Raw genomic sequence first — 6,842 nt, forward strand, 5'->3', positions numbered from 1 at the left:
ATGACACTACTTTGGCTCAGTCCACCGGCTCTCGCAATGTCCCGCGTACTCATGTGTGGGTTCATGGCAACAGCAGTTAACACACCAACTGCACCCGCTTCTCCTGTGACGGGCCTGTTACGGACCCGTTTGCGTGCTACGACCATACCTGTTGCATACAGTTGGCGGTAGATGTTTTGCAATGTGTGGCACGTTGGATGCTCTCTGTCCGGGTACCGTTCTGCATACACCCTGCAGGCTTCAGCTGCGTTTCATCAACACTCGCCATAGATGAGTATCATCTCCGCATTTTAAGAGTTCGAATACACCATGGTCACAGTTCCTACAACACTACACTATCACAGACGTCTGGTAACACGGTGTACTACAGTTGGTCTGCGTGCGGAGACGAATGCAGAATAACAATAGCAGCTAGCGCTACATGCGGACACTGCGACAGCTAGACCAAACCACAACAGTGCACTACAGCCACACTCGTAAACACGGTCGTCATCGTAAACATGTCCCTGCAGATGCTGTTCGCCGACCGTGGCCCGTGTTTGTTACAACACGCAAGGTTTCAAGCGTCAACTTTAGGTTACAATATCTCCGGATTTAATTAACATTTTACAATGCAACAAACGGCACTGATTACGTATTTGTTTATATGTTCAGATGTGCTAACAAAACTAACAGGGTTCCATTTAAAAAAACGTAGGTTTGTGTTAAAAAACATACTTCCGTGTATTTTTGTATGGTTTGTATTAAACAATTACACTAGCCCCTCTCCTCACGTTCGGTCTGTGGAATCGGTTCGTCAGTATTTGATGTGGTTTACGAAATATATCCAGCGGTTACGTTAGGTGACTCACCCTGTATAAAAGGGCAGTGCATTGGCGAAGCTGTCGTTTGTTCTCAGGTGGTTACTGTGAAAAGTTTTCCAACGTGATGAAACGTCCCCTTTGAAAAATTACTGACACACAATATTTTTTTAGCGCAACTCAATCTGACTTTCAATAATCCCTACAAAAGGATGGCCCTGACTAAAATTAACCTATACCTTTCACAAATCACTTACCTCACAAAAATCTTCGTTACTCGAACTACTGCAATACAAAAAAAATGGGTTCAAATGGCTCTGAGCATTATGGGACTTAACATCTATGGTCATCAGTCCCCTAGAACTTAGAACTACTTAAACCTAACTAACCTAAGGACACCACACAACACCCAGTCATCAAGAGGCAGAGAAAATCCCTGACCCCGCCGGGAATCGAACCCGGGAACCCGGGCGTGGGAAGCGAGAACGTACTGCAATACAGCGAGCGCCACTACTGCCAGCTAAATAAAAGATTCAAACTACGGAAGGCACTAACTACTGATAGGCATAGTTAGCAAATGAAAGATTTTAATAGAAAACAAACAATGTATTTACCTTAATAGTCATAATATATATAGCAGTTCATGACATCCAGTCTTACAAATTTCAAAACTCCGCCACTTCTCTCCCTACATCCACCACTGCTGGCGGCTCACCTCCAACTGCGCAACGCTATGCGCTATTAACAGCCAACAGCCCAACACTACAATGGCGAATATTACAACAATGCCACCCAGCCACAGACTGCACACAGCACAGCCAGTGATTTTCATCAGAGCGCTACGTGCCGTTACCAATATAAAAACCTAAACAGCCTACTTACAGTGATTCCGGCAGCACGACAGGAATTAAACTTTGAACGCGGAATGGTAGTTGGTGCTAGTTGCATGGGACATTCCATTTCGGAAATCGTTAGGGAATTCAATATTCGGAGATACACAGAGTCAAGAATGTACCGAGAACACCCAATTTCAGGCATTACCTCTTACCACGGGCAACGTAGCAGCGCTTGCGTAGAGTTGTGAGTACTAACAGACAAGAAACAGTGCGTGAGAAGAACGTATACGTTATGATAGTGCGGCAGAATCTGCTGTTAATGGGCTGTGGCAGCCGACGACCGACACGAGTCTCTTTGCTAACAACACGACATCGCCTGCGGTGCCTCTCCTAGGCTCGTGACCATTTCCGTTGGACCCTAGATGATCAGAAAACCCTGCTCTGGTAGGATAGCCCCGATTTTATTTATTAAGAGGTGATGGTAGGCCTCGAGTGTGGCGCAGACCCTACAAAGTCATGGTCAAAAACGCACTCTGTAAGCTAGTGGATGGTGGGTTGTGTTTACATGGAATGGACTGGATCATTCGGATGTTCGGCAACTTGAAGACTATTTGCAGCCACTCATGGACTTCATGTTCCCAAACAACGACAGAATTTTTATGCATGACCGTGCTCCGTATCACTGGGCCACAATCGTTCGCAATTGGTTTGAAGAAGATTTTGGACAGTTCGAGCGAATGGTATGGCCACCCAGATCGCCCGACATGAATCCCACCGAACATTTGTGGGACGTAATCGAGGCGTCAGTTGGTGCGCAAAATCCTGCACCGGCATTACTTTCACAATTATGGACGATTATAGAGGCAGCATGGCTCAGTATTTCTGCAGGGGACTTCTAATGACTTGTTAAGTCCATACCACGTCCAGTTGCTACACTACGCCTGGCGAAAGGAGGTCCGACACGATATTAGAAAGTACCCCATGACTTTTGTCACCTCAGTGTTATGTGAAAGTAGTCCGATGAATCCTCTGCCCGGCACTTGCGTGTGAACTGGAGGGTGTATTGTGCGTGTATTGAACCGGGAACCTAGAAACAACGGAGAGGCTTCGTCCCGCCGTAGCCCTCAGTGGTTCACAACCCCACAAAAGGCCACAGCAGTCCACCCACCCCACCGCCGCCCCACACCGAACCCAGGGTTACTGTGCGGTTCGGCCCTTGGTGGACTCCCCACCACCACCACCCGGAAACGTCCCATACGAAACAAGTGTAACCCCAAATGTTTGCGCGGTAGAGTAATTATGGTGCAGGCGTACATGCAGACAGTGTTTGCGCAACAATCGCTGACATAGCGTAACTGAGGTCGAATAAGGGGAACCAGCCCGCATTCGTCAAGATAGAAAGAAAACCGCCTTAAAATTCATCTACAGGCTGGCTACACTAATCCGTCACGCAGATTCGTGCCGGGGACCGGCACGCCTTCCTGTGCAGCTAGCTGGGTGGGTTGAACTGGAGGGTAGTCATGAAGATGTAGAAGTATACTGAAATGATATCTCTGTCTGTATGGTGGGTCAAGATATGATTTCCGTTTGCGATTATCGATTTTTTTTTTTTCCCCGGAGGGAGAGGAGGCAGTCGACGCCACCCCCTCCCGTTCGGTACTCCCATAGTCGTCGTGCTGACAATTCGTGGTGCTCTGACGCCGTCACATTGTTCACGTGAAAAGCTAGACTGACGTTTAGGCAGTAAACCCTTTAATGAATTGTTTCCATTTCCAGAGTAGTCGGTCAAGGTCGGTTAATTCACGAGAGGTGTACCGCGCCAGCGGCTGGACTCCAGGTGCCGTAAAGGGGGAGGCCTTGTGTAATTAGGGCAGCCGCTGGATATCTTCAATGAGCAGCTACGGGTGGTAGCAGTTAATTTGGCCAGGATCGTTGTTTGAAATGCGGACCACAATTTCCTCATGGGGTCACTGGTTATCCAGGCGTCAGTAGTGGCTCATGGTGCAACCCCTGTCAATACCCAAAAAGATATATTATTAGTTCCTTATGTGTGCAGTTCTTAGGGCAACAAGCGACCTGGAAAGCGTTAAATGTGCCATAGAGGTCTGCATAAACATCCTCGTCGAACAAAGCAACAGTTATCTTGCTAACAGAACTCATAGGACAAGAAGCAAACATGTAATATCGATCGTCCGCAGCTCGTGGTCGTGCGGTAGCGTTCTCGCTTCCCACGCCCGGGTTCCCGGGTTCGATTCCCGGCGGGGTCAGGGATTTTCTCTGCCTCGTGATGACTGGGTGCTGTGTGCTGTAGGTTAGTTAGGTTTAAGTAGTTCTAAGTTCCAGGGGACTGATGACCATGGATGTTAAGTCCCATAGTGCTCAGAGCCATTTGAACCATTTAATATCGATCACACATTATCACCCAAGCTATCAAGACGAAAATACCGCACAAAAATTAACTACTCTATACCTAAAAATCAGTATAACAGTACGTCTACAACGAACGTCCAACCAACGTCTAAACACAAATTCCAACAAAGACAGCAAATGGCAACATTGATATTGCACACAACGTGAAAACACCAGTCGAAAGTATAGCACGTACTTTTACGATCATAGTTACAGTTTACAATTTCTAGACTATCACCTACTAAAGTATTTACGGGACGACTGACGATGGGAATAAGCTGAAATGAGCTAATTGTGATCTACGCAATAAAACCGATATAAAGAGCAGTGTAACTGGCATATCATTACTGTAAAGGAAAAGTCGTTTGCGGTGCTGGGTCGCGCTGTGGTATGATACATACAATCGAAACCAGTTGTAACAACGTCGAAGAGACCTGTGATTATAGCCCATAGTCGCAAAAACCGGATTTTAGCTTTGTTTTTTGATAACATTTCGGTATCTGTAAATTTTAGGCTGCATTAGAGTTAACACAATACTCCCATAGTAATTACAATACAGTATTTATGGAGAGGGTTTAAAGAGGAAATGTTCTTGTGTTTACGCAGTATGTACAGCAATAAAATCCCATCAAGTGTAAAAATCTTCAATAAATGAAGAAAGAAACAACAACAATGTAAATTGTTCAGTAATGTCGAACGCGATGTTGGATAATGAATGAAAAAAAGGAAGATTGGATTTAACGTTCCGTCGACATCGAGGTCATTAGAGTCGGAGTACAAGATCGGATTCTGTCATATTTTCTGTATCTAATGCTCTGGGTGCGTTTAAATCGCGCCAGACGGAAATCAGTTGTTAGTACGAACTATAAACAAATAGTGTTACTTCAGTACTTCTAGTACAAAACAATGCAAGTAGATGGAGCAGCTGCCATTTGAAACAAAAGTGGTAAGTGGTACAAAGATACCCTGAACGATTAAAAATTACTCTGATTAACTGTAGATTTCGCTGTTATAGTCAATACGTTGCTAAATGCGATGTCGGTATAAACGGTATCGATTGTCATCTTCCATAACGACTCTCCTATTTGGTGATAGAAACTTGCCGATAAGAGTACTTTCTTCAGAAGGGAGACATGGGGGCTAACTGCCTCTTGCGGCTTTCTAAAGGTTACAGTTCTACATCGTAACAACCCAACGGATACCAATGTGCTGAGTTACACTTGGATGAGGTAGCAAAACCTTTTCGTTGATGCCCCATGGCCTCTGGCCGCTGGCACAAGTTTGTTGGTGGGTAAAATGGAAGATTCGTCTCCTGTTGAGGAGTAGTTTTTCCATGCGCTAGCACTAATTGGCGGTGGGTAACGCCGGTGGCAGACATCAACAAGGACCAACACATCTGAATAGCAAAGCACCATCAGCATGTTAACATTAAATGCTGCCTGCACTTGGTCTGCGCTTTAATTGTTGCACAGCTACAAATCCAACACGCTAATCTTTCTGCTCATGTGGATTCTTCCCTTGCTGCAAATAAGTCCACTATCTGACTCAAGCTATGTGACGTACCTTCTAGACCCTGAATATTGCCTACCCCTTCAGGCGCTAGCCGCATGGGTCCACTTGGGATCCTACATGGTGTTGAGTATGACACTCGCAGAGCCACTGATTTCATATCCACATAGCAGTCATGATGTTGTGCCAACGCTAACAGCTGTATCGCAGAACGATGGACCGCAGTCATGACTGGTCACGGCCCTATCGCTGTCAAATTCCGATTCCCAGTGGCAATTCATGAGGCTTAACACAGTCTTCTCAAAAGCAAAAAACATTTAAATGCATTTACTATATGAGAAACTCCTTTGTTATATTTTCATTATCTAAAAAACTAGTTGCAGTGTCTGGCTTTACCTGGGCTGTGTAATATCTGCCACACAAAATGATTAGGCCTATGCCTTGTTGATACCCACAGCGAATGCAAGCCACATGGGCAACTGCAATCGCTATAAACGTAACTTCTATTGTTTCAGCTCAGTTTTCCCTGTTTCGAGTAGGGCTGTGTTTGAGCACGTCTCGAACTGCTCACGTCACAGTTAGGGAAATATCGGGTGCTGTTCGAACTTTGATCGGCTCGCGATCTAGTGACTTTTGTCGGTACTATATCCACGAATTGCCTTAGCTTTCGTATGGCACTCTAGATTTTAATAATCAAAATAACGGTTAAATACGAAGTAAAACATCTTCTAGGGCATGTCATATGTAACAACGCCAACTAATCAATAAATAAGAGTTTACAATCATCTTTCTGTTAAATTCTCGTGGTTTCGCTCGTACTGCGGTCTAACGACTTCTGATGTTATTCTCTCCGAGACCGGTACTGCCGCTGTGATTTATTCTCGTGATAGGAATTAGTCAGCTTACCACAATATATTTCGTTTGTTAGCCATTTAATTTTTCATTAATTTTTTTCATTGTTCCTTCTGCGGGTAGAAATTTGAAGTAAATTGGCCAAGAACTCTTAACTAAATCGTTAAGTACTGGCTTTTATAGTCTATGACCACCCACATGCTCATGAGGGGATTGCGTAGAAATCTGAAGGAAATGGACCAAGAACTTTTAGAGATTTTTAGTAATAATCTTTCCCCTTTATATATTAACACGTGTTTAAAGTCAGGTTACGAAATCTTACCTAGACAGTACTCTCCCGATTCTCTTGAAGGTAAAGTGTGCAAAATTTTAGCAAGATCAGAATACAACCGTAGAGTTGCACGAATTACAAACAAACAAACGGACACTCTTCTAT

Source organism: Schistocerca nitens, chromosome 8, assembly GCF_023898315.1.
Source record: "Schistocerca nitens isolate TAMUIC-IGC-003100 chromosome 8, iqSchNite1.1, whole genome shotgun sequence".
In the NCBI taxonomy this organism is placed as follows: domain Eukaryota; kingdom Metazoa; phylum Arthropoda; class Insecta; order Orthoptera; family Acrididae; genus Schistocerca; species Schistocerca nitens.